The sequence below is a fragment of the Pinus tabuliformis genome, chromosome 8, assembly GCF_031772625.1.
Source record: "Pinus tabuliformis cultivar Carrire ecotype Pingquan chromosome 8, CPIR1, whole genome shotgun sequence".
Classification (NCBI taxonomy): domain Eukaryota; kingdom Viridiplantae; phylum Streptophyta; class Pinopsida; order Pinales; family Pinaceae; genus Pinus; species Pinus tabuliformis.
The window spans coordinates 1,319,235,233-1,319,255,280 of NC_142294.1; positions in this window are offsets into that span (position 1 = coordinate 1,319,235,233).

Here is a 20,048-nt window from a genome sequence, read left to right on the forward strand (position 1 = left end):
TAAAACGGGTGATTTGCGATTGTGATATCAGTAGACTCGACAACACAATAAAATGGAACTGTTAAATATATTGCATCCGGTAACTTATCACAATCAACGGGGAACGAACAGGAAGTCATAAAATGGGACTCTATTTTCTGCGAAGTGCGATCCATCGCATCAAAACTAGGGTACGCTGGAGGTCGATTTTCATAGTAATTCCCTTCGCTGATCTGCGATTTGCGATTTATCACATCGCAACCCTTCTCTGCTCAGGGACTGATTTTGTAACACCTTTATGCCTGCGACTATAATTTCCGATATGTTGGGGCCAATGGCAGCCTGCCACTTGTTGCCTCCTCATTCGCTGAAGACCTTGCCACATCATCCAATCCTGCCATCTAGACAAGTCAAACTTGAACTTTGACTTGATCTAACTTCTGAATATGAGCTCTAATTTGTGTGGCATTCGCATCATTGGATTCAGAATGACGATCTCTTTGATCTAGAGCTAAGTTTAACTGAAAATTTGATTTTTGATCATAATTTTGAGCACCTGATCACTCCTCCCCATTGGAAGATTTTGGACCCCAAAAGGATCACTTTCATTTGTTCAACAAGTGAGGGTACAGTTCCCTCACCTTCCCCTCTTCAATCCATTTGGCCTTTGATGTATCTGTACCTTTGGACCCACTTGAAGATAATCAACATTTCCCCTCTTTGATGACCTTGTTCTTCTATCAAGTATGGTGTCTTGCTAAAGCTCATCAAGAAATTGTGGAGAAAAATATTCAATTGACGAAATTTGTACACTTTCTCCTTGATCTTCTATCAAAGGAGGCTCATACAATCTTTAATTTTCAATATTAACAACGGAATAAATTTGCATATATGAAGGAAAATAAAGTTTGAAAGCATTATTAGCAATGTTTTCCAGAATTTTAAATGGACCATAATGGATTGGTTTCATCTTTTTACCTTCACCTTGAAGCCTTTCCTTGCTAATGTAAAGCCAAATTTCATCACCTACTTGAAACTGATGAACCACAAGATGTTTTCATGCCTTTCCTTATACTTTCCTTGACTCTTTTCTAGTTGTTCTTGAACTGTTTGGTGAATTAACTAAATTTGCTCAATGAATTTCTTTGCTCTGTCTATGTCGCTATGTCCATCTATAGTTTTTTTTTTTTTTTTTTTCTCAATTGGACTAATTCTATTATTCAAAAATATGGTACAAGATGATACAATCAAGAGAGACAATAAACCGACCACCAGAAATGATAGGACTATCAACCTCGGTTCTAGAAAAGGAGTGAAACAAGCAAGAAGCTAGAACATATTGCTGGAAGCAAAAAGACTGACTTCTACCCAAAATGGGCAAAAGCCTCAACACGAAGCTTTTTCCCTTTCCTTTTTTTGACTTCGACCCAACCATCCTGGGGTGAATGAGTAATGACAACTTGAAGATTTGGGGGGATCTCCACAAGGGGGCCCTCCTTTTCTGAATCAGAGGAGGAGTGCATATGGACGTGTTTTTGGGAGATGGTTGGATCGGAGGAATGCGCTGGACGATCGGTGGAAGGGACCACGGAAGGATGGGCTTGATCCAATTCTGCATCGCTACCTTCATCTTTAGAGCTAGAGGATTCAGAATCCACAATTGGAGGTGGACAAAAAGGAGCCCATCGTTTGGGCTTGGGCTTGGAGAGGTTATCCTTATTCTTTTTTGCTGGGAGAGATGAGCAGGAGCTCTATAGATGCCCTGATTGGTGGCAATGGCGGCAACATAATGCTATATTTTCGTAATCCAGTGTCTGGGTCTAGACAAAGTCGTTGATCTTGAGATTGATTTGTTTTGGAAGTCCTTTGCTCAAATCTAACTCTGCACATATTCTGGCATATGTGTAGAGACCTTTGAGATCCCGCCAGTAATATCCCATAATGAAACTGCCCAAGGTTTTGCCTATAGCTTTATATATTGCACTGTGCCATAAGTGGGTAGGTAAGTTTGGAAGCCTGATCCTTATAGGTGTCCTGGTAATGACTGCAGTTGCTGGATCAAAATCTGGGAACCAAGGAGTCAAGAAGAGCCCTGCAGTTCCCTTAAACCAAGGGCCTTCTTTTAAAGCCTTTTCATAATGCTTGTTGTCCTCAAATAGAACAATGAAGTATCCTTTTGAACAGAAACTTATTTTACAATGATGAGTCCAGTTTGCACGGATCCATGCATAGAGATCTTGAGATCACAGCCACAGTCCGTTAAATCTGCAAATGATGGCTCTTTTTGCAAAATCTTGAAGTTGGATAGCAGGATCTTCATGGGTGATTTCAACAGAGGGAACTTCCTCTATCTTGTCAACCAAAAAAGGCTTAGGTTTAATGGCTTCCAGGGGTTTGGGGTGCTCAGAGTGTACTGCATCTTTGTAAGAGAAAGGAGGAGCAGAGGATGATTGTCCCGCTACACCTCCTCTCAAACGAAGGGTTAACACCAAAGAGCAGTTTCTGGTAATGCTGTAAGAAGAGAGGGGAAGAAGGTCTTCAAGTTGTTTACCTTGAAAGAGAAGTCTCTAAAGGCCTGAAGGGATCCCAATCCGCCGTTCTAGATCCAGTTTGAGATCCAACACCAAATCTGAAGAACTGACCCATTGCAGGATGGTTTTGCGTGTAGGTTGAGAAATTTGGATCTGAAATGAGTCAAAGAAGTGCCTAGACACAATGCTAGGGCCTCTTGTGCGTCCGAGAGAGGATCTGCCATGGCGATGATAGGGAGGGGATTTCTCCTCTGCAAGCATATCTGGCAAGTTCGAGAAGCCGATCTGCTACTTGCTTACGGCAGAGATGAAATCTAAGGGATCTTCACCATTAAGACTTACGCACCTTTTTGTTTGCATATCGGCATCAGGGCTTGGCTGAAAATTGCGTTGTCCTGTGTGAGGGCAAGAAGGCTGCATTTTTTGTCTTTGCATAAATTCTCCATGGAGGAGATCAGTGGCCTTGGCAAGATCGGACCACATAGGGATCAATTGAGGCTACATTTTTTGATTTCAAGCATCATCTTGGGTCGTTGTGGACTGCCTTGGAGAGCGCGTGCTAAGTGGTGAAGAGGACTATCGACGGAGGTTGCAAGAGCGGCGGCACACGCAAAATGGTAAGGAAGATTGTCGAGGAAGCCAACCCCAGCCTGTGGGTCGAAGGAAGCCAGCCGCAGTGATCTGTGTGTTGGAGAAGCCCATTGCTCCAAAACCCTCAATCAAGTGAATTCTTAGTGAAGGTAAATTAAAAAGTTACAGAGCATGTCCATCTATAATTACATCTTTCTCAAAAATGAAATCCAAAGGCGATTTAGGCAAATAACCAAGAAATTCCTCAAAAAGTGAAGTTAGAGTAGAAGAATATTTTGCTCGGTTTTAAGCATGTTGAATATAATGCAACTGTTCATCCCACAAATTAAGATGTTTATAGTAATTTCCTCTTAGCAAAAGAATAATTGTCCTATTAACCACTTCATTTTGACCATTTGTTTGTAGATGGAAGGTTGTACTTTTCTTCAACCTGGTGTCCATCAAGTTCCATAAATTTGACCAAAAATTCCCAACAAAAAAGGAAGCACAATCACTTATAATAGAAGTAGGTAATCCAATATGAACCCATATATTTTGAAAGAAAAGTTGAGTTGTTTGTTCAGTTGTAATTTGTCTTTTACAAGGCATTAATATGCACATCTTGTTGAACCTGTCCACAACTACGTACAAATAATCATGACCTTTTCTCTCTAAATGAAGCCCTCCTACAAAATCCATAGAAACACTATCCCATGGACGTGAAGGCACTAGAAGTGGTGTGTACAATCCTAGTTTCCTATTACTAGGCTTACTGACTGCACATAATGAACAACCTTTGATAAAACATGACACACTTTCAAGCATACGAGGACAGTAAAAATACCTCTGAATATTTGCCATTGTTTTACTTACACCGAAATTTCCAGCAATAAGAGAAGTGTGTGCTTCCCTTGTGACATTTACTCTCTCTCCCTATGGGACACACAGTTTTCCCAAATGTTACAACTGATTATCATGTACATGGTAGTCTAATTCCTCAACTTGGTGGCCTTGACTTAAGTTTGAATATACCTCTTGAAAGTCAGCATCATGTGTGTATTATTCAACATAACTTTCAGGCAAAACATAATGATTCTAAAGTAAAAAGCCTACAATAACAACCTGTCTAGAAAACATATCAGCAACTCTGTTATAAATACCTTTCTTGTACTCAATTACCAAGTGGAATTGTTGTAAGAATCCCATCCAACAAAAGTGCCTTGATTGTTACAATTTTGTTTGATATTGCGGATATTGCAAAGCTTGATGATCGGTGTGAATAATGGTTTCCTTTCCCATTAAGTAATGCTTCCATTTCTTCACACTTTTCCCCAATGCATAAAGATATTTATCATATGTAGGATAGTTAATAGAAACACAATTAAAAGTCTCATAATGAAATGAAATGGGTTTACCATATTTTAAAAGAATTGCATCCATGGTGTAGTCGCTTGCATTTGTTTGTATTTCAAATGGTTGTTTCAAAGCTGGTAATGCTAAAACTAGGGCTAAAATGATCTTTTGTTTTAAAGCATCAAATGTTTTTTTTTGTTTGCCTCCCCACAGGAAGACAACCTTCACGTTGGTCAAAGCATGTAGTGGAGCTGCTATGGAAGAGAAACTCGCAATGAACTTCCTCCATTACTCTACTACTCCCAGAAAAATCCTTACTTCTATGACTGATTTGGGCATTGGACATTCACAATGACCGAAAATTTAGAGGATTCAATCTCTAGCTCACCTCCTCCAACTATGTGGCCCAAATACACTAAGGAAGTTTTCCCGAAGTCACATTTAGACATCTTCGGAAAAAATTACTCTTTTTTTAAGACATCCAACACTTTCCTCACATGCTTGACATGCTATTCTTGTGATTTGTTGAATATCAAAATATCATCTAAATAGACAATTACAAACTCATCAAGAAAGGATCTTAAAACATCATCCATAACTCTCATGAATGTAGCTGGAGAGTTGCAAAGATCGAAAGGCATAACTAGCCTCTCAAACAATACCTATTTGGTTTTAAAAGCAGTCTCTCAAATATCCTCCTCAGCTATTATAACTTGATGATATCCACTTCTCAAGTCTAATTTAGTGAAATATTTTGCATGCTTCAACTGATCTAGAAAATCATCTATTCTAGGCAATGGGTATCGATTCTTTATGGTAATTTTATTCAAAGCTCGATAATCTACACACATGCACTAGGTTCCATCTTTCTTGGGTACGAAAAAAATTGGTGAAGTAGAGGGATGAATTACACCTTTATCTAACAATTCCTAGACTTGTTTCTTAATTTCTAAACTTTCCAGAATTGACATTCAATACATACCAATATTTGGGAGGGGACAATCTTGTTGTAGCTGAATTTTGTGTTGAATTCCCCATTTTGGTGGCAATCCCTTTGGTTCTTTAAACACATCTCCATATTGATTGACCACATCAACCAATTAGGATTTCAGCTTCACATCACAACCTGCAAAGGATTCATGCTTCGTGTCATTCCTCTACTTGATCATAAGGAGCATGAGATTTTTGTTGGAATTGACCAATCACTTCATTTGCCCTACACTTGTTAAAGATAGATTAAGCTTTCTACAATGGGATCTCACAATATACTCCACTCCATCTTTGAAAAAATGATATTTTTTCTCAAATCTATGGAAACTGGCTCTCCGATCATATAGATATGGGCTTCCCAACACAATTCCAGAAATATCCAACAATACTACATCTAATTCGACTTCTTCAACAAAATTGGCAGGCAAACCTGAAAACACATTTCCTTGTGACCTGAATATTTACATCCTTGGTTATCCAACCCAATGGATACCATTTATGATGAGGCACAATTTCCATATTCAACTTCTTGACCAAGTTTTTGGAAATTAAATTTTCTTTGGATCCACTATCAAATGGTGTATCAATCTTGGTTTGTTTGGAAATAAATCTGATATGGAAAAACTCAATTATGTTTTCTTCATTTGAAGCATTGTTGGATTTCTTTAATGCACTGATGCTTGCCACGACTTCCTCTTTGCTTGTTTTTGCACAACTTTTCCTTTAGTGACTATGGTTGCAATCTTTGTTTCATCACCTGAGTCGAAACCCAAGTCTTGTTGTACATCAATGCTTGTCTTTTGTTTCCCTTTATTGTTAAATTTCTTCGGTCTTAATTCGGGATGAAGCTTATAGTACTGTGCTTCATCATGGCCCTCTTTGGAAAAATTCTTGCACACGGGTTTCTCCCCTTCTTTCTTAACAGAAGCATTTTTCTTCTTCTTTCCTTTAGATTTCTTTCCTTTTTCACCACTCTGGAATGGCTTCTTCTTACCTTCTTCTTGTACATTTTTCCCTCTTGCTTCGAGGTGTGTAACTTGAACACATACCTCATCAAGATTTATGGGATTAAACATAAGAATGGTGTCAAAGGTAGATATGCAAACCTTCTATGTATTTCAACAAATTATCTTGTGACTGCAAGTCTACTTCTAGCATAATAGCTCTTCTCCTAAACTCCTGAGAATACTCTTTCACATTTTGACCTTTTAACAGTCTGAAATTTGCCAATTCATGATAGATTTTTGCATAAGAACTAAAGGGTAGAATTTTCCTTTTATAACAACAATGAAATCAGACCAAGGAATAGAGATCTTACCATGTTTTTTGATCTCGTCTTGAGTCCTTTCTTCCCACCAAATGAGTGTTTCACCCTCCATTCTCAATGAAGCCAACTGTAGTTTGATATCATCCTCTTGAATATTTTAATCCTTCAATATACCTCCAATTAACGAATCTAATTATCAAGCTTCTATGCATTCACTTCAACATTATACATGGGCAACTCGAATTTAACATCAATTTTAGAAAAGGTGATTTACTAGTTCCTTTTGAATAATGATGATGAGCATGAGTAAGGGTTGTATTAGTGGAAGAGTGTGAAGATGCTTGTGAAGAAGAAGATGGTGGAGAGGGTGGAGGTTTGTCTCCATTCCCATTACCTCCTTTTCCATTACCTTTTCTTGAAGAACCTTCTCCATTGGGAGGTTTAGAACTTTCACCTTTCAATCTTCTATTCCTATCTTCATAAAGAACCTTAACCATCTCATTCATATCGAGAAAATCTTTCTGAATGCTCTTTCATCATCGTTCATGGTAGGTTCTCCTTCATCAGACATGGTCTTTGAAGAATAAACTGCAACTTGAGGATGTACTGGCGTAGAAGACTTTGGAAACCTTTCTCTTCTTCCACTTGACCCAACTACAGGGCTTTCAACCAACTTCCCTTCTCCTCTTTTGAGTTTTAACCTTGTTAGCATGACACAAAACTAGCAAACAATACTCCTTCTTTGCACAAGCAAATCTAGTACGCAAAAACTAGTTCTCTAATACCAACTTGATCTGGAATGGAGTAGATTAGTAATATTGTGCTAATACCTCATTCGGAATAAAACCCAAGATGATTATCATTTGATTATCAAGTGCTTAAGGATTCACCATTTTTCCTTAATTAACTGATTCCCATGAGAGTTTTTTATGTAAATGTTATAAACAATTTAACATAAAACATACGTTAAGCAACAGCAAAATAATAACGAAGAACATCAAAATACAACACACAACATAGATATTTGATGAGGATTTCACCCCTCGTGGGCTACATCTCCTTGGTCCAACTTCCAATGCTTGGGCCTCTCTATTATGCTCCAAATTACAATAAAAGTGTGTTTACAATGCTCAAATGCCTCTAAAACCTGTCTTAACGAGTTCAAAATAGCCAAAACTACTAGAATTCACTCTTTTTTGCAACCCATTTGGATAAGAGTTGAAGAAGTTATGACCTCTCCCAGTTCTCCCACTATTCGTTCCAAAAATTGCTCCAAAACTGACAGGAATCCATATTTTCGCTCCAAAATCCACTAATCGAGTGAGAATTTTGCTACGTGATAGGCTATAACCTATTGGCCAATCTTCTCGCAAATAGCAATTGACAAGTGTTGTGGGCTTCTGATCTATGAATATAATGAGCAATTTGCAAGTGCGATACTGGTGGACCTAATGACACTATAAAATGGAATTGATAAATATATCGCATCCGAGAACTTATCACAAACGATAGAGAACCGACGAGTAGTCATAATGGGACTTGTTGGAAATAATACTGAGAGGGGGGGTGAATCAGTATTATCAGATCAATCAATCTTTTCAATGCTTAGAAACATATACGCTACTTCAGTTAGGTGAACCAGCGTGTACATGCTACTGTGATTAAATAAAACAGCGTATAAGAAGAAAACTCATAATTTAGTTAGCTTATTCTTCAGTTAAATTCATCAGGACATTATTCACCACATTAACAGTAAGCAGGTGCAGTATAACAGAACAGATCAAAAGCCACACACATGAACACCAAGATATAAGGTGGAAACCCAATGTGGGTGAAAACCACCTGCTGCAAGTTGTCTCTATCTTTCTTTAATAAGAAACTTCAGTTTACAATATTTTGTACTGGTGCAGCCTTGTACCAGTACGCAGGCTACAACCTGCAGAAGGCTACAACCTTCTCTCGTTCTCCAAACTTCCTTGGAAGGGAGCTCCAACCCCCTTTGCTCTTGTACTAGCCAAGATACTAGTACGTAGGTGCTGGCCTACAATCTTCTTTCTTTCAGGTACCACCTTTCATACATTTTCAGACTGGATATTCCTGAAGCACAACATTCAATCTGTAGAACCCAATTCATTCAACTTTCATGAAGCATAAAACAACCAATACTAGAATTATCAAACCTTGAATCACTGAACCACTGAACCCTGTCAATCACCAGATACCAGAACCCAGAGCAGTCTACAGAACTCTGCAATAACAGTCAGATCCAACTGCAAACCCAAAAATCAAGCTTTAAGAGATATACGCTACTTCAATGAGCGAAACCCGCGTGTACACGCGTTTTTACTTAAGCCAACCTGCGTACAGATCTAAAAATAGATTCTCTCAACTTGCAGCTGTACCAAACATCAGTTAGATCCAGAACATAATATTGCGACAGTATGCAGATCTAGAAATACGCATAATCAACCATATCATAATTGAGCATTTCAAACCATTAGATCCCGATTTGTCCTTAGATCTAGTCTTCCATCCACCGATGTGATTTCTCCTTAGCTCATATCAAGCAACCCAAACCCTGCATATCAGATCTCTTTCTCTCTTAGATATTCAAGCCTTGTCAAAAGATGATCTTGCCTAATGATCTTCTTCTCCTTATATAGTCTTAGGCCTTGCTCAATACCAAGAGCCAAAACCATAGCAACACAATACCATCAACTTCAAAACTAGGGATCGACACGCCCGTCGAGACATAATTGTCCGAAATCATAGGCACAACTTCCAAGGACTAACCACCATGGACCAAAGGTACCTTTCCACATACACGCGCTTTTTCTGAATCCAACTGGCGTGTACACGCGACTTGGGCTTAACTAACCTGCGTATATGAACTTCCTTGGCATGCTGTACTAAGATCTGTCTTCTGATTAAGTTGCCATCACCTGTACCAACCTCTGAGCACCTGTACCAATCTCTGAGTGAGTTGCCATCAAGGACAACACTTGAATCATAATGCCAACAATCTCCCCCTTTGGACTTGATGGCAACCTCCACACCAAGACATTTACCAACCTCTGAGCACCTGTACCAATCTCTGAGTGAGTTGCCATCAAGGACAACACTTGAATCATAATGCCAACAATCTCCCCCTTTGGACTTGATGGCAACCTCCACACCAAGACATTCTCCCCCTTTGACATCAAGGGCAAAGGGCTGTTCTCCCCCTGAGGACATGCTGATACCTCTGCTTGCTGTGCTGACTTATGCTCCCCCTGAACGTAGGCCAGATCTGCAAAAGATGTTCTTCAACAAGAACCAGGACTTATACACCATAAGGGACCTTCCTATCACAAAAAGACTCAATACATACATCCATATCCCTACCAAGAGGGGACATATCAGAAACAACCAATTATATTACAGCATTCATCCCAGGCATAGTGGGGAAACCAACATAGGCCGTTACATGACCTTGACACCATAAAAAAGATATGACAAGAGAGAAACATGATATAGAGACAGCAGATCTAGACCAAGACTTATGAAAGTCACCAGCAGCATATGGTGTTGTCTGGAATTTTGATATCTGGAAGATCGCGAACTGCCTGATATTTGCATGCTTTCCTTATTTGTGAGAAACTTAGATGTCCCAACCTTCGATGCCATAACCAGTGCTCTTCATCCTTGCTAAGATAGCATTGTTGTTGTCCTTCTTCAAATATGTACAGATTATTTGGAGTTCTTTTGCCCTTGAGAACTGTTTTACCTGTATCAAGATCACGAACAAGACATCCATTCGATCTAAAAATAACCTCGGTTTTTTGATCACACATCTGGCTGACACTTAGAAGATTATGCTTCAATCCATCAACATATAAAACATTTCCAGCCTTGACCTTTTCTTTCAAAGGAGCAATACCTTTTCCTTTTATAGTTGCAGGAGTATCATTTCCAAAAGAAACTTTCTTTCCCTTTTCTAAAGTAGAATAAGATTCAAGTTTTTCTTTATCACCTGTCATATGTTTCGAACATCCACTGTCAATGTACCATAGATTTTCCTGTCCTTCTGCATAAAATGCTATCCCACATCTTTCTGTTTGAGGTTCCTTTATTCTCCATGTTTTGGTGCTCGTGGCTTGTTCCTTTTTCTCCTGAAACCTGCTCCTGCATTCAGAGTCTTTATGACCAAAATTATTGCAAATAGAACATTCAACTTCATTTTCAAGAACCGAAAAGTTGTTATAGGTCCTTTTTGTAATCCCTGTCATACTTCTTTGTTTTTGAGCTTCCCTAGTCATGATTGTTTTATATGCAACACATTGAGCTGCTCTGTGACCAAAGTTATGGCAAGAAAAGCATTGTCCATTGAAGAAGCTTCTGCGGTTATTGAATCTACCAACCAACTGATTGTAATTTCTATTTTCATCTATTCTTGAGCCAAACTGAGAAGATTTTACCTGTGGTTGGTTGTAGCTTTTGTTCATCCTTAAGGAGGATTGTCCCTGATAGTTTCTGTTTGTAATTCGTCCCTGCTTTACCTGTTTATCTTCATTGTTCTTCTGCTCATTTCTTCTTGCTGCATCAAGATAACTTTTTGAGGTGGATGCTTGAGAGGTTTCTCCATTATAGCCCAAACCTGTCTTGTTTAGAGGAGACCGCTGCACACTGATAATCTCATCCAAAGTTTCAGATCCTTTGACAAATTTAAGATTAATAGCTTTTGTTTTCTCAATTTCTTTTCTGAGACCAACAATTTCACCTTCTAGTTTTTCAAGATGTTTTTCCTTTTCATCAATTTGAAATTGCAAAGTATCAATGATCACATTCTTTTCTTCTATGCCTCTCTTGAGTCTAGTAATTTCATTATAGAGATTATCCACATCTACAGCATCCTCATAATCATCATCTTCAAATGCCATTAACAGCTTATATTTATTACCTTGTTCATCTTCATCACTGTTTGATAAGCCATCACTATCTTCATGGGTGTAGTAGCTTTTCTTATTTGCACTTTGTTTCTTGTTCCATCTAGCAGGTTCTTTTCCTTTATCCTTATAAGGACATTTTGCAGCATAATGACCTACTCTCCCACAAGCAAAGCATTTGAAAGGTAGCTTACCTCTGAACCTTCCAGAACCCCTTTGAAGATTTCTGACAAAATTTGATTCTTCTTCCTCTTCTTCTGGAACATGGCTTGCTTCATAGTAATCTTCTTTTCCTGATGCCTTAAAAGCAGCTTCCCTTCTGTCAGATGGACCTCCCTTTCTCATTTCATAAGCGGTTAGAATTCCATGTAGCTGAGACATAGTGAGAACACGGAGATTTTCTTTTTCTTCTATTGCAGATACTTTAGATTCAAACTTGGGGGACAATGATCTTAGAATCTTTTGAACTACTATAGTTTCTCTTATTTCTTCACCCAAATTTTTCATACAATTAACAATCTCATCTACCCGAAGAAAATAATTAGCCACACTTTCATCATTATACATCTTGAGAGTCTCATATTGAATCCTGAGAGTTTGAAGTTTAGCTTGCTTTACCTGTTCATCTCCTTCATAGCTAGTGATCATTTTGTCCCATATTTCTTTTGCTGATTTGAAGTGCATGACCTTCATGAATTCTGTTTGAGATATACTTCCTAATAGAGTACTGACTGCTTTTGCATTTGTTTCATACTTCTTTTTCTCAGCTGGATCTGTAGGAGTAGCTGAAGGAAAAGCATAGCCTGTTTCTACAATGTTCCAAACTTCTGTACCAAGAGATTGAAGATATGCAGTAACTCTTACCTTCCAATAATTGAAATTTGTCCCATCAAAAATCGGTGGCCTGATTGATGCTTCTTTCTCGTAGCTGCTCATGATGAATGATCTACCTTCAAGCGATCAAGCTTCTCTGAAGGACCTGCTCCGATACCAATTGTTGGAAATAATACTGAGAGGGGGGGTGAATCAGTATTATCAGATCAATCAATCTTTTCAATGCTCAGAAACATATACGCTACTTCAGTTAGGTGAACCAGCGTGTACACGCTACTGTGATTAAATAAAACAGCGTATAAGAAGAAAACTCATAATTTAGTTAGCTTATTCTTCAGTTAAATTCATCAGGACATTATTCACCACATTAACAGTAAGCAGGTGCAGTATAACAGAACAGATCAAAAGCCACACACATGAACACCAAGATATAAGGTGGAAACCCAATGTGGGTGAAAACCACCTGCTGCAAGTTGTCTCTATCTTTCTTTAATAAGAAACTTCAGTTTACAATATTTTGTACTGGTGCAGCCTTGTACCAGTACGCAGGCTACAACCTGCAGAAGGCTACAACCTTCTCTCGTTCTCCAAACTTCCTTGGAAGGGAGCTCCAACCCCCTTTGCTCTTGTACTAGCCAAGATACTAGTACGTAGGTGCTGGCCTACAATCTTCTTTCTTTCAGGTACCACCTTTCATACATTTTCAGACTGGATATTCCTGAAGCACAACATTCAATCTGTAGAACCCAATTCATTCAACTTTCATGAAGCATAAAACAACCAATACTAAAATTATCAAACCTTGAATCACTGAACCACTGAACCCTGTCAATCACCAGATACCAGAACCCAGAGCAGTCTACAGAACTCTGCAATAACAGTCAGATCCAACTGCAAACCCAAAAATCAAGCTTTAAGAGATATACGCTACTTCAATGAGCGAAACCCGCGTGTACACGCGTTTTTACTTAAGCCAACCTGCGTACAGATCTAAAAATAGATTCTCTCAACTTGCAGCTGTACCAAACATCAGTTAGATCCAGAACATAATATTGTGACAGTATGCAGATCTAGAAATACGCATAATCAACCATATCATAATTGAGCATTTCAAACCATTAGATCCCGATTTGTCCTTAGATCTAGTCTTCCATCCACCGATGTGATTTCTCCTTAGCTCATATCAAGCAACCCAAACCCTGCATATCAGATCTCTTTCTCTCTTAGATATTCAAGCCTTGTCAAAAGATGATCTTGCCTAATGATCTTCTTCTCCTTATATAGTCTTAGGCCTTGCTCAATACCAAGAGCCAAAACCATAGCAACACAATACCATCAACTTCAAAACTAGGGATCGACACGCCCGTCGAGACATAATGGTCCGAAATCATAGGCACAACTTCCAAGAACTAACCACCATGGACCAAAGGTACCTTTCCACATACACGCGCTTTTTCTGAATCCAACTGGCGTGTACACGCGACTTGGGCTTAACTAACCTGCGTATATGAACTTCCTTGGCATGCTGTACTAAGATCTGTCTTCTGATTAAGTTGCCATCACCTGTACCAACCTCTGAGCACCTGTACCAATCTCTGAGTGAGTTGCCATCAAGGACAACACTTGAATCATAATGCCAACAGGACTTTGTTTTCTGTGAAGTGCAATTGCGATCTGTGATCCATCACATCACAACCCAGGTATGTTGGGGGTCGATTTCCATAGTTCTTCCCTTCGTCGATCTGCGATTTGTGATTTATCACATCACAACCTTTCTCTACTCAGGAGCCAATTCTGTAATACATTTTTGCATGCAAATGCAATTTGCGATATGTAGGGGCCAATTGTGGCTTGCCACTTGGTGCCTCCTCATTCGCTGAAGACCTTGCCACATCATCCAATCTTGTCATGTAGAAAAGTCAAATTTGAACTTTGAATTTCTCTAACTTTTGCATACGAGCTCAGATTTGAGTGACATTCACACCGTTGGATTTAGAATGATGAGCTCTTTGGTCTGAAGCTAAGTTTAACAAAATTATAACAATTTGATTTTTAAGCACCCGATTAGTACCACACTAGTTAACTTAAGATTCATTCGCAAATAATTCACGCATGTCAATTTAGATGAAGACTTAGTTAAGATTAGTGTTGAGGGGCAGTGTATTATCAATTGTATAATTTTCTGGGTTATACATATGGTGCATGCAATCATTTGAGGACCTATGCTTGGATTGTGTAGTTATGGAGTGGATTTCTCATTAAATATGGGTTGATGCCTCTAGGAATTATGCAAGGAAGTAGGAGCTTGGTAGGCAGCAGAATTGGCCAAGTGTTGGCATGAGTTGTCTTGTGAAGTAGAGAGTTAGATTGTACTAGTGCAGGAATTTTTCAGGATGAACACGCATTGTATTTTCTTCTTAGATCTTCTGGTTAATGCGATATAGATAGTCGGGGTTTTTAGTGGTTGCTTTCCCCAGAGAAATATTGGGTTATTTGTGATTGATATTCTTCCTCTTTCTGCTTATTGTTTTCATCGATCATTTTTGGTTTCCGCCGAGAAGAGTGGAGTAGATTCTTGTCTTGTGTTTTAGCATATCACATAAGTTGTTGAATCTACAATAAAAGTCTACAACAATAAGTTGTGGAGGTTGTTAGAGTCAATATCAATGATAAAAAATCCTCTTTTCATATCATTTTAAGGGTCCCACTCAAATTTATTTTATCATTCCATTATATCTTGCAAAAAATTAGTCACTCATGGTAGTCCTAGTTCAAAAACATCAATCTTCCCTAAATGTGATTACTTGCTAGCATAGTTTCATATCTTATTGACTGCACATCATTCATAAAGTTATTTTTTATCATGACATTTGTATCAATCATGACAATCATTTTCATCATGGTCACAACCATTCAAAGTCTCCATTAGGTCTTAGGGTTTCCAAGGTCCACTAAAACACCATCTCCTACATAAAAGACCAGCAAGTGAGGGAGTAATAATAAACAAGATTTCATCAGCAAAATAGTTTGTATATTCAAGTAAAATGTAATTTTATGGTTTTAATATGTAATAATTCTCATGGTTCCAAGTGTTGTAAGTTCAAAGTTCCATCATCCAAAAGGAAGAGTTTCAAATTCATTATCTTTCCAAATCCACCAAGAAGATCAAATCAGAAGATCAAGTCCAAAGGTAAATTGTAAAAGGCAAGTCAAGTTTGAGAAAGAAAAAGTGAGTCCCGAGACTAATTTTGAAAATCTAATCAAAGACCAAAGGAAGGCTCATTTTCACTCTTATCCATCGATATCTCACTCACCTACACTCCATCTACCTCCCTTGACCTTTTCCCATGCCTATTCCTCTCATTTCCCTCTCCTAGGTTTTGAGGGAATTTTTCTTGGTTTCATGACCTTCATGGTTAAATCATCAACAAAATTTGTATCCTAATGTTCTCACACCTTGCCCCATTGAACAACCTGTATTTTTGACCTAATTTCCTTGCCTTAATTGTTTGGCTCCTCTTGATCCAACAATACCCTTGAAAATCAAATCAAACGTTGTGCTACCATACCTAGCCTAATATCATTTCTTGATCTAGTCATCTCGGCTGAGATCCTTATGGAGAGAGCCCTCTCCTGGCTTAGTAGGGGTAGCTACTTGGCTAAGCGTGGTTTTTGGTTACCCTGGCATTGCCTTCCTTCAGCCTAAGGTTCAGTCCAGGTGATAACATAGTGGCGACCATACTGGGGAAGGGGTAACAGATCTTCTCCGGGAAAGATCATTAAAGTTCAGATTTGATTATTGATGGTGAACAACGGTCAGATGCATGCGAAAGCTGAAATCATTCACTTGGCAATTCTAGTGTCGAAAATCCTAAGGTTCAAAATTTTTATGGCAACTCCAGTCTTTAAGAACCAGTATCCTAAAGAATTTCTTGGTGAATTCATTGTTATCAAAATGGATTCGTTTGCTCGAAGGTATGCTCCCATGAGTCGAGATCACATTCCAGGTTTCCCAAATAAAATTCCTAAGGTAGATTGGCAAAGGAATTTGCCCATGTTTAAAGATGATGATAGGAATGATGTTGCTTTACATCTGGTTAGATTTCACATGCATACACGCAAGTTGAAGGTTGATTTTCATAAAGACTGGTTGATGAAGATATTCATGGTCACTCTAGAAGGTGAAGGTTGATCTTGGTATGAAAGTTTTCCGCCTGCTTGTATTTACTGTTTAAAGGATTTTCATACCATGTTTTTTGAAAGGTATAAAGAATCTTGTCCATCCTTAATATTAGTTCAGAACTGTTGTAAACATGTTTATAGTTTTATTGAAAATCTTGAGAAAGTTTATGAAGATGATGACTTCATGGACGATGAGATCATGGAAGCCTTGTATGAAAATCCATTTCAGTAGCATAAAGAGAGCTTAGAGGATACTTATCAAGATGCTTGGGAAAATTTGCAGCAAGTTCAAGATCTTAGTACAATTGAAAATGATGGAAGACAAGGTCTTATTTCAGATCTGCTCATAGCAGAAGATAGTATGCAGGAAAATCAAGTTCCAATTTCAAATTGTGATAAATTCAAGCTAGCTATTCCAGATCGTGATGATGAAGAGTACCTTGTTCTGAATCCCATGAAGGAGAGCTCTGTTGTTGAGATCATCTTGAATGAAGAAAACAAAGTTATTGAACCAAGTGTTCTCATTTCATTAGAACAAAGCCTTCACGAGGAGGTAATCCAGTCCCTTTATGAAAAACAAGATGAGATTTTTGTTCAAGTAAGTGAAAAATCTTCTTTGGATAATTCAATAGTAAATGATAGAAGTGTTAGTTTTGAGTTTCAAGACCTATATGAAGTTTTCCCTCGTATGAATGATGAGTGCGATTAGAAACATGACAATCTGGTTGCCATGTTATATGAAGATATTCAACATCGTTGTCAAAATTTAGGAGGGAAAGAAGAAAATTATTGTTTTTGTAAAAGAAAACAAAAAGTACTATCTCCTCTGTCTGAATATGAGATAGATCAACTCCTGAAAGGTCATGTTACATCCCAAGCTAATGCAGGTTTGCAGTGTTCACATAGTCAAGAAGGTGTTAGTCAAGCTTCTTCCACTTTTCACAATGAGGACAGCCTTGAAATTAGATTTATAGATCAACAAACAGATATTGTTTTCTTTCATGAAGATGATATGACTGTCATGTTTGATAATCTTGAAGAATGTTTTATGTTTAAGAATGACTTAGACTATGAAATTGAGGAGTATGAGCCTGAGAGAGACAATATGCCAGAAATCGAGTCAGAATTTCTCATGCTCGAGGAATTTACAGCCAACACTCAGATAGCAAAAGCTTATACTTCTCTATGCCTTCCTATCAATCAGCAACCAACTGTTCTTTCAGATCAAAATGAAGGGAGTACTTGTATTTTTGTTGTTGGATCTCAAGACAAGGTAGTGCTTCAGGATTTTCAAGAACCATTTGATAGTATTTTGCAAGCATTGGAGAAGATGAATGTTGTCTGGTTTGTTTGGTTTCAGTGGTTATTGTGAGTTGCCTACATGTACATCGTTCTGCCTACTCAAGGAAAGTGAGAGCAGAATTTCAGTAGGTAGCCATCTGCTAGATGGTTACATTGGAAGGCTCACTTCACATGATTGTACATATTTCTTTAGTAGGCAGGTGGTTTTCATCAGGATTTGAAGCCCTCAAATCTCTCTGGTCTATTGCCATTAATAAGCTTTGTAAGTACTTGTTTCAGTTAAGTAAGTTTTGAGTCAGTTTCGAGTCAGTTTCACATCAGTTTTGAGTTTTTTACTGTATTGGCCCACATGGTTAGGCACTTGGTCTATAGTGTTCTTCACACCTCCAAGGAGTTACCATCCCCAATAAGGCCGATGTTAGAGTCAATATTTGCATACTTCCATCAGTGATCAAAAATCGTCTTTTAATATCATTTTAAGGGTCCCACTCAAAAAAACTTTATCATTCCATTAGGTCATGCAAAAAATTAGTCACTGATGGTAGTCCTAGTTCAAAAACATCACTCTTCCCTAAATGTGATTACTTGCTAGCATAGTTTCATATCTTGTTGACTGTACATCATTTATAAAGTTATTTTTTATCATGCCATTTGTATCAATCATGACAATCATTTTCATCATGGTAACAACCATTCAAAGTCTCCATTAGGTCTTAGGTTTTCCAAGGTCCACTAAAACACCATCTCCTACAAAAGGACCAGCAAGTGAGGGAGTAAGAATAAATAAGACTTCATCAGAAAAATAGTTTGTATATTCAAGCAAAATGTAATTTTATGGTTTTAATATGTAATAATTCTCATGGTTCCAAGTGTTGTAAGTTCAAAGTTCCATCATCCAAAAGGAAGAGTTTCAAAGTCATTATGTTTCCAAGTCAACCAAGAAGATCAAATCAAAAGATCAATTCCGAAGGTAAATTGTAAAAGACAAGTCAAGTTTGAGAAAGAAAAAGTCGGTCCCAAGACTAATTTTGAAAATCTAATCAAAGACCAAGGGAAGGCTCATTTTCACTCTTATCCATCGATATCTCACTCACCTACACTCCATCTACCTCCCTTGACCTTTTCCCATGCCCATTCCTCTCATTTCCCTCTCTTAGTGTTTTGAGGGAATTTTTCTTGGTTTCATGACTTTCATGGTTAAATCATCAACAAAATTTGTATTCTGATGCTCTTACACCTTGCGCCATTGAACACCCTACAGTTTTGACCTGATTTTCTTGCCCTAACTATTTGGCTCCTCCTGATCCAGCAAAACCCTTCAAAATCAAATCAAACCTTGTGCTACTATACCTAGCCTAATATCATTTCTTGATCCAGTCATCTTGGCTGAGATCTTTACGGAGAAAGCCATCTCCTGGCCTAGTAGGGCAAGCTACTTGGCTAAGCGTGGTTTTTGGTTACCCTAACATTGCCTTCCTTCAGCCTGAGGTTTAATCCAAGTGATAACATAGGCAAACTTTCAAGTACATTGTCATCTTTGGGTAATTGGGCCATTCTTGATATTCAAAGAAAACACCATGGTTGATTAAAGAGCCAATTTCATAGTTTTGTCAAAGAAACATGTATTATTCCTCCAAAACCAGGGTCCATGTAGGAGGTTTTGGCTTTTTGAATAGTTTTGGGTAGTCTTACTTTTTTAATGGTTCATTTTTTAGTTGCCAAATAACCATTGTTTGAGCAAAGCTTATGGGTGGATTTTACCAACATTTTTTTTTTACTAGAGGATTCGACAAGTAGGCTAGGGTAAATTCTTACTACTACCACTATATCTCTTGGTGCCCACATATGCCCTTCCTAATTTGAGTTATTACATGTCATCATCATGTTTGGCATCCCTATTATCAAAGGAGATAATTTTTGGTCAATGTTCCCATGAAATATACTTCATAGATATAGTATGGATAAGTTATTATCCATTATGAGTCTAAATGTTATGGGCCTAAGCACTGCATTGGCATGCTAATTAATATCATTGAAAAAGCCAAGCCTAAAACAACCAAGTCCATCAACAACAAATTGATATCTTTGTAACAACATGTTGATCTATAATATAGA